The 10202-nt window shown below is 31.2% G+C and overlaps 1 long non-coding RNA gene across 1 annotated transcript; it reads right to left on the minus strand.

Moving 5' to 3' along the window:
• Positions 1-5772: 5772 nt before the first annotated feature.
• Positions 5773-9907, minus strand: LOC120263007. The gene is made up of 3 exons (XR_005537022.1): positions 9581-9907; positions 6270-6496; positions 5773-6175 (listed from the first exon to the last, which is right to left on the minus strand). It is a non-coding gene; the product is annotated as an uncharacterized LOC120263007 (long non-coding RNA).
• Positions 9908-10202: the final 295 nt, after the last annotated feature.

The raw sequence follows: 10202 nt of genomic DNA on the forward strand, positions 1-10202 counted from the left end.
TGCCAAGCCCAAGCACGGTATTGTAGCACCGTGCTTGGGCTGGGCACGACCCAATTGACACCACTAAGCTCATGTCTGGGGAGAGAACATGATCTGATTAAGATCTATTTTATTTTCCAAATATTATTATATATGTAAATATATGATTTTACAGAAACATCCTCTATGTCTATTGAGAGTAAATTTTTAATCTACCGAAATCCTGTTTTGATGGAAACTCACATGAAAACTCTTCTGCACTTACTTGATAATATAAACTAGGTAAGTTTTTTCAAAATTAATGAATAAAAAAGAAACCAAGCCTTTTGAAGGTTTTTTTGTGAGGGAATGTAAGGAAAAATCATTGGAAAAACTGAAAAGAATTCTCTTTTCTGTAATTTCAGTCTATCTATAATTTCTCTCACATTTGTTTATAAAATCTCATTATGACTTTACCACACCCTCTACCCTAAAAATTTTAAATAAAAAAACAAAGTGGGTGATTTTGATAAGCTTTGAATGGAAGGAACCCCATATTTTTTTATTCAAACCTAATTTAATTAAAAAATGGATATAAAAGTCAAGATCCACGCCTAAGAATTAATTTGGTTTTTACCCATTATAAGTTATAACACAATATATTTATTCATCACTCTCATTCAATCAAGAAGACAAATGAGTGGAGATCTCCAAATTACTCATCGGGATCCAAAATTTTAGGGTTTGCTAGCTTTTGGTAGTATTAAAGTGCAATCTGTTTTTATTCGTTTCCTATTTTTTATGCTTTGTTTTTTATAAAAAAAACTTAAAAACTATTAACATATTTAAAAATTAGTAAGAAAACCAAATTTGAGTTTGGGAATCCATTCATGACACCTTTTAAGATTATTATTGGTTTGTAATCTATTATAGTATATTGCGCTCCTATTTTTCTCTTTTATTTTCCCTTTTTTCCATATTTTGTTTAATAGTTTTTTTGTCGTTCATACATGTATAGACATAAAAATAAATTACTTTATTTTATTTTATTTTATGTTTTTTGAAATTTGTATTTGACTTTGTTTTTTAAGTTTCTCATTGAGTTTTTAGAAATTATATATGTATATATACAATGCATTGCCTTGTCCTAACAATATTTAGTTACTAAATTGCTTTCGTTATTTGTTTTTTCTCTTCTTAATATAATATTTTAATTTGGAATTTAAAATTATAAGATAATAATAGCAAAAAAAATTTACAAAACTTATTTTCTATTTTTCTTTCCAAAATGCAATTATCAAATATTAGTTTTTTTATAAAAAAACTAAAGACAAATCATAGCCTACGTTTAATACGATTGTTAAAAGTTGTTTATTAAAAAATAAAAAAAACTTTGATTGATTGTCTACTATGAACAACAAATCATACATGATATGTCTTTGACTAATTTGCATACATTTGAAAGACTTAACATTTCCCATGCTCTTCAATTAATCTCAATTCAAATAGTTATCAAATCTTAGAAAATAAATTCAAATTTTTGTTCCTTATCATATATGAAACATTTTTATGTTAATAAAAATTATTTCTCTTTTAACAACTATAATGTAGCCAAAATTTAGCCAATTTTAATATATAATGAAAATTATTCACAATATATACTTACAACTTTTAATTATTTATTTATAATCATCATTTTTTTTACAGTTGGTATTATATCACTATGCAATTGTTGTACAATAATTCAACAAGATACATTGTCAAAATAAATTGTATAACAAAATAATTTATCAAAGTTCATGGATTTAATAATTCCCAAAATTTAAAAAAACCCCTGTTAGTGCAATGCACTATAATTGGTATGATTTGACACTTAGTCAAGGTGACATGACAACTTTTGTAACGTGGCATAAATGATGATATGGCAAGGAGTCTTGGCTTGGAGGCAAATATCTTGAAGGTTTTAGTAAAGCTATTTTTGGTATGTCTTACAACTTGAAGACAAGATCATATCAAGACCATATTTAGGTGATTTGATTGAAGACTAAATATGGATGGAGCTTAATTGAAGAAATACCTATCAATAGTATAATTGAATTATATTAAAGGTATGATTTGAAGAACCTTAATAGCAATGATTGAAAACTATTAAGGATATGATTGAAGACATACTTATTGTTGGCATGATCGGAATGATTGATTGAAGATTTATTCTTGGGAAGATTTGAAGGTCAAACTTGGGTGAATTGAAAGATCAAGTTTGGAAAGTTTTGTGAAGACGCACAAAGACGTGCACCACTTGCGAGGGAGCTGCGTGGTGATGAACTGAGAAGGTAGACTAGTTGCCAGTAATCAAGATTGGGAGATCGTACTGCACCAACTCAGACTAAGCATGACTGGGAAGGTTGATGGGTCTTGAGGTCATTTGCAACGTAATTAGAACTCAGTCAAGTCAGCAGTCATGGCCATGTTGCAAGTTGTGTTACAACAAGAGTTGCAATAGTTAAAAGAGGTATGGACTATATTTGGGACGTTGAGGCGTCGATATAATCTACCTTACTCTGCGATTGGGTGTGACTCATGAGGAGGAGAGTGTGTGGGCACTAGACAATTTAGAGAGGGTAGTAATCTTTTATTTGGGAGAGTGAGTGACAAAGTGTTTGTACTCATGTATTTTCACATCTTTTAGTGGATTGTTTATCTCCAAGCTTGGCCCCCCAGACTTAGGTGAGTTAACACCAAACTGGGTTACCAATCTTGTATGTCTCTTTTTGTATGGTTTGTGTGAAATTTCTATGAGCGTTTGATGTTCTTTAAACCCACAAACCACACCAACGGAACTAACATCCCCTTTAGTCCCTCTTTTTCAATCATTTTCCTTCTCATAAATACATTACACATAGTTATTAATAACAACCATCTAATAACCACAAAATAGCTATATATATTTATATATATACACCCAATTTTTTAAACATTTAACATGATATTTATTTATTTATGAAGTTAAAAATGTAGAAATATAAACCAAATCTACTCTTCTTTTAAGAAGGACCGACAAAACATGATTGATATCTTTGACTAGATGCAAAAATATAATATAAAAAATACATTTAAAAAATTATATCAATAATTAAAGTAGAACAACCCAAACCAACCATTTCTCTATATATTCATTTGTGAGGTAGTTGTGGCTATCCCAACAAAAAAAAAAACACAAAGCTAGAGTAATCCTCCCCAACAACACTCCATCCTCCAATGTTTGTAAATGTTAATCCATCCAAGGTCCTATTTTCTCATCCTTCCTTATTATGATTGTTTAATTGTCAAACAATTGTTTTTTTAAAAAATGCATATCATTCTTGCAGTTTTAAGTGATCCTTCCTTATTATGCTATTCATTTCTCCCACTTAATTTTATGATATAAATTTACTGTAATTTGCAGTGTTGATAAAGCAAAAGGACAAAGAGAGAATGAGTACATCCAAATTCAAGACAATTTGTGTTTTTTGTAGTAGTGGCTTAGGAAATAAAAAGAGTTACTAGGATGCTGCCATTGATCTTGCCAAAGAACTGGTTTGGTTTCTTCCTTTTAGTTTGTTTTTATTTCTCTTTTCATCACTCTCTCTTCCTTGCTATATTTTTTCTCTGTCATTGTTCTTAAACATAAATTAATAAATGAAAAATATTCAAATGTTCGCACTTCAGGTGATGAAAAATATTGATTTGGTATACGGAGGAGGTAATATTGGATTAATGGGCTTGATTGCTTAAACTGTCTTTGATGGTTGAAGGCATGTTCTTGGGTATGGTTTATGTTTTTTTAAAAAAAATTATTGAAAGTCCATTCATTTCATAAAAAACTTCTGAAGATATTAACTAAATCTTATATCTATCTACTTAGTGTGATTCCCAAGGCTCTAATGGATAAAGAGGTATGGAAATGATTTTTTTATTTGTATATTACAAACTCTCAAGAAACAAAACCTCAAACCATAGATATCAATGGTTATTCTTTATACATTATTGTTTTTATTGTCAGATCACTGGTGTCACTATAGCATATTTAAAACCAATTGAAAATATACACTAGAGGAAAACAGAAATGAGCCTACATTCTGATGCCTTTATTGCTATGCCTGGTTTGTATTTTACATGTGATAATATTTAGTTATACCTAATTTGGATCACAAAAAAACGAAAAAAATGTTGTTCACTATGCAATGTTTCATTTTGTTATCACTATTGGATAACTATTATAGTTTCCCCCCTTTAAATAAATAACAAAAAAAAAACCACTCGTGTCAAGTGTAATTATTATGCATGAGGTTATGGGACCCTTGAGGAACCTTTTTGAAGTAATTACGTGGGCACAATTAGGCATACATAATAAGCCAGTAATGTGATTCCAATTATACACTTACACAATGATAATTACAAAAAAAAATGACTAAATTATGCTTTGTTGTAGATTGGATTGCTGAAACATTGATGGATACTACAACTCATTACTTTCCTTTATTGAGCAAGCTATAGAGGAAGGTTTCATAAAACAAAGTGCACACCATATCATTGTCTACGCTTCAAATACAAAGGAGATAATTGATAAACTCGAGGTAAGTTTTACAGATGTTTTTGAAAAAATTTTACTAAATATGAATTTCTTGATATTTATTACTAATGTGTGAAAAATTCTACTGAAATGACTGGACTACTACCCATGTCATGAAGAAGTACCATCAAAACTAAATTGGAACTCTGAGCAACTGGAACACTCCCAAAAATATGTAATTCCTACTTAAATATAAAGATATAATTAAAAACAACATTATAGACAAATATGACCGATTGTAAACTACAACCTATATGTGAAAATATCAAGTTTACTACAAATGCAACTTGGGCTAACCATGATTTATGAAAAAAAAATAATCACATATAATGATAATACTTGTATATCAGTTAATAAATACAAAATGAAATACATAACTAATTGATTTAGTCCGATTATCATTTAAAAGCAAATGTAACACTAAATTATTCATGCATTAGTGACTATAGCATCTTTTTTTTATTATATCTTCCCAATTAACAACTTCACATGACTTAATGAAAAAAAAATTAACTATGAAATTATTCTTTTACAAGTTGACTCATCAAAGAACAATGCCGAAAAACCTTTCAAATTCAATTCATCTCCCAAAAACCCATCGGTAATGACTCTGATCGACCTCAACCTGTCTGCTGCCATGGATGACGATGTTGAACACACAACTGTGTCTGATGCACATCCATAATGACAACCATGAATGAAGTAAAGATATTTCATTTTGTACCCCTTTGTTTTGCTATTTTGAGTGGACAATAGAAAACTTAAACAACTCTTTCATATGTTTAATGCATGAATAAATGCTTATAAAGTAAATGGTCTTTTTTTCCAAGACTTACTACACCGCTTATAATAAACATCAATTATCAACAAATGAAATATTTATTATATTTAGATTTTTTTTGCCCAAAAAAAAAGAACAATGAGAATATATAAAATAACAAACAAATTGAAAAAATAAAAAAATAACTTTATATATAACCCTGTAGCGTCAGCACGAGCCTTCCACACTAGTTAAGTGTTTAGATAAAGGATTTTCTTTCCTTGTACATGGGACAACCTAATTAGATATAAAACTTTCTTTTAAATTATTATTTGTTTTTAGGTAGGCATTTTCAATTTAAAATAACACTTGAAATTAGTTAATTGCATAGTTTTTTGCATGTATGCCCCCATAAAATCAATGAATTACAAAAATTCTCTCATAAAGTTAACTTCATATATCATTTAAATTCAGAGCAGAGCACCTGCTATTACATACAAAGTTTAGATATAAATCAAAGATGAGAGAACCGGATTCATGATGAAAGCAATACAAGATACAGAAAGGTGTAAACAATGCAAAAAGATTATAAATTCCGGCCTCCATTTTATGACCACTAGAAACCTTCTTTATTACCACTAGTTATTCTCAGTCAAGTAAGCAGTATCATCACCAATTGTGGGTCTGAGATGTAAAACAACTAGTATTAGATTCAGTAACGGTGAGAGATTGTATTAACAAGGAACAAAATCAGAACTAAGCAGGCATCATGTATTCCCAATCATAACAATGGGAGGAGGAAGGCCAGTGGTGAATAGACCCCACATCCCATGCTTCTTCACACCCTGATCAATCAGAAACATATAGTTTTCGGAGATTTAATTTTCACCAAATGTGACATGACCCAATGACATGGGCATGAAGAGAGTATATACTCACTTCACTTCTAGTTGCTCCCTTGGCATTGTTAAGGGAAGAACCAAGGTTGTCGGCTGGATGAGAAACAATAGCACAGAAAACCCCAGCAATATAACCTCATGCAAAGCTCACTCACTGCTGAAGAGGTTTTACTGCATTGATCCACCTTTGGTGTTGGAATGGCATGCTTGTATATCATATTATCATCCCAACAATAGTCCCAAAAGATGTAAATTTCATAATTGTATCTGCTGATATAATATAATTAGTGTTTATGTTACAATTGCAGGAATGTTTTCTAGATTGAATCAAGAAAACATATTATGCCCCCAGTGCCCAGCTGTTATTCATACTATTGTTCAAACTTTCATCAAACATTTTGCAACATGTTTACAACCAATAGCATCTTTCAAGCAATTAGAAACCAGACAAATGATGATATGAGGATATCCAGATGACACACTTGTGCGATTACAAAGAACAAGGAGACGTGACAAATGATAACAGGTGAGTCAAAGCTAGATATATGGACATTAGAGCCCAAAGTTACACTAAAAAAAGTATGTCAAAAATCAGGAGAAAGATTCAATTAAAAGCATGCGCCCAATAGAGTCAAAAGTAGGGCATTGCAAGCTGGACAAGTAGACAAGTTAGTAACCAATTTCAAGATGTTCAATTTGCAGAGAAATGATATCTGTAAATATGCAAGTGCTAGAACCATCGTGATTAGATGGCAATTAAGATATTAGAAAAATACAATAAACTCATAAGCATCCCTATTGTGTTACCACTAAGTAATTAAACTTTAATATATATATATATATATATTTCTCTAGCTATTATCTGATTTAGATTGCTTTAAGCAATTTGTAGACCAAAGTACATTATGTGCAACTCCACTCAATTGGACAAGACTCAAGTAGAGAAGACAATTTGATCTGTGCACACATAAAATCTTGAAAAATCAGAGTCATGTTTCAAGAAGAACTATGTGAGGAAAAAAAGTTAAAATTAAGGCAAAGGCCTGAGCATAACACTAGATTATTCAGTCTGATATCCATGAGTCATTTATCTCTTATGTCTAACGAGAAATTCAGAAGTCCAATTGTATCATCTGATGGATAATGGTACAAATTAATTATTAACAGAACATCAGATCCTCCAATAGCTATAAATGCCCCTTGGGTAATAAGACAGTAAAGGGATCATACAAGATTTTAGTCAAACTTAATACAAACATAAAATTGCATTAGCCTAAGACTTTTGCAACTTGTTTTCTTTTGCATCCAACGATACCTGAATCTAGTAGAGGGGAATTACTATGTTATATGTGGTTGCTAAATACAAAATAACACCGATGCTACTTAGTGTTGACTTTTATCCATTAGCATTTCAGGTTTCAACTTTACATGAATTTTAATTTTGTACTAGTTACTGATGTATCCAAATCCAATTTTTTAAATTTGCAATCTAACTAGAAAAATTCAATACTCTTGGGAAATCATGTATAATCATCTATGGAAAGAACTCAAAGATGGAAAACATGAACAAAGGAGAGTTTGAAAATTAGTCTCTAGTTCTTTTCAATTTGACTAGGAAAGGGAGTTCATCTATCTTAATATTATTAAACCAAACAACACAAAACTAATGCATTGACATTAGCGCAAGAGCCCGTCTAAGAGTCAGCTATAATTATTTAGCAACGGTAGATAATTTAGGTCATATACAGGTTATAACAGATTCTTTGAGCCAAATTAGTGAAATCGTATACTTGTTTATCTTGATTTCAATCTAGTGAGAAGCCAGATTTGATTTAGGTTAGGCATAGAATGCAATGGAAAAATTATTATGAAAATCAAAATCAATGTTGTCTAACTTAGTTAGCATTCACAAGAAAAGGGGAAGTTGAAGCATATTGGTTAACATAATTCATTTTAGCAAATAAAATATGTCACATAATTCGATTAATAATTTTATGGATATTGACTCTAGTAAAGGACAAAAGGCAAAGATAATAAGATTACAAGGAATATAATGACTCCAAGGTGTAACCAGCCCATTAGACAACCTAAAGTTTCAAAATGAAAAGTAGTGACTAAATTAATAAAAAAGAACCATTTATGCAAAATAATAATATTTGATACTAAGATCCATACCCTAAGGCACCTTCTGACTTTACACACTTCAATGCACCATCAGACATGCCCCTAGCAAATCATGGCTGCATTTGAACGTGGATGTTCATGGCCACCAATGGACAAAGAGCCACATCAAAGATCACTTTAGTGGTAGCACCCTGAGCACTATACACCCAGCAAGGTAGGCACCCTGCCCCTAAAGCAACCTCTTAAGGCTTGCTCTTTTAGCAAGACCCTAAACACAGATGAAATGCTTTTGTACTTTGTTGGATCAATCTAAAAGCAACATAGGAGATTTTTTGTAATGGGGTGAACATAAATGATGTAACATGTGCCAAGTGATGAATAAACATCAATGAGCAATCCAGCATTACACAAATGTAAATGGGACACCAATGATCTTTATTCCTTTAAAACAATAATACAAATAGATCACACAAAACAAACATGATTCAAAATAATAGTATGGACACTGAGTTTAATCTATTAGTTTATTCCATTAAGATAGCAAGGGAAAATTTACATGAAAAGCTTAGATTCAATTTTAATTACACATTAACCTGTTTATTCTATATTGATAGTGAGCATCTTAGATTTTGTCCCAAAAAGCTAAGAACAAATTTATAATGTAAACACAAAATAAAATAATAAATAACACAGCTTTGTCACAATTTCGTATTTAGTAATAGATAACTGAGAACATGTTAATTTGCAAAGGAAATAAAAAGTATTCGATAATTATCCTACAATATGCATTAAAAAAAAATTCTCCTCATCACTTAAATTAATTTTCATAATTTGACATTAGCCAATGAAACCTTTAATTCATCTAGACATAATTCAATAAGTAATAAAATGCACCGAAATAAAAATTGGTGCGAATCAATAGCCTTTGGATCATGTCCAATAATTCCTAAACATTAGAACACAGCTTTCAAATTCTTTCCCAAATTTCAACAAGTTACAGCACGGAATGACATAATTAAATAAAGGTCATAAAGAAAACATTGATTAATCACAACAAAACAAATGGCTGAAGAAGTGAACACCAAAAGGAATTTCAGCAATGAAACAAAACTATCAAAGATCAAAACTTTCTCAAGATCCAAACAAGCACAAAAATCACAAATCCACCCAAAAGAAACAAAAGCAAAATCAACCAAAAGAATAAAATAAACGAGACTAAAATCTCACCGGTATGTTGCACTTCACGAGATTGAGCGGGGTGGCGATGTAAGCCGCATAGAATATGGGAGAGTACATTTCGATCTTGCGGAGTCTGGATCAAGAACGATCTGCCTCTAGATGGAACCTCCGGGTCAGGCTCCGTAAGTGGCATCAGCTTATAGCAAGGGATTATGAGCTTCGCAATGGTGAGTGATCTGAAGGATTACGAGGTGTAGAGAAAACTGGGGATAAGGGATCACCGAGCATTCTTTGTAGAGATCCATGGCTAGGGTTTCATGTGTTGGGATTCTCTGGCATTGGTTCCATTTTTGCATGATAGTTCCTATGGGGACCAGAAATTCTGACTTGTTATTTGGCGTAACACGTGGAAGGTTTCTATTGCTAGTCTCTTGATGAAATGGAGGATTTTTAATTGGTTGAAATATTGGAGTGCTTGTTGTGTTTATTTTTTATTACAAAATTAAATATCATATAGAAGAATTCTACGTGTAGGTCATTTGTGTGAGCTTTTAATATTAGGCGGGCATCTCCTACAATTATTCCAAATCCCAGATTTGGGGTCATGGTTAACTCCAACCCACCTCTAAATATTACCCCCAAATTTAGAGTTTTGAGGGATGAATGATCC

The sequence above is a fragment of the Dioscorea cayenensis genome, chromosome 6, assembly GCF_009730915.1.
Source record: "Dioscorea cayenensis subsp. rotundata cultivar TDr96_F1 chromosome 6, TDr96_F1_v2_PseudoChromosome.rev07_lg8_w22 25.fasta, whole genome shotgun sequence".
In the NCBI taxonomy this organism is placed as follows: Eukaryota; Viridiplantae; Streptophyta; class Magnoliopsida; order Dioscoreales; family Dioscoreaceae; genus Dioscorea; species Dioscorea cayenensis.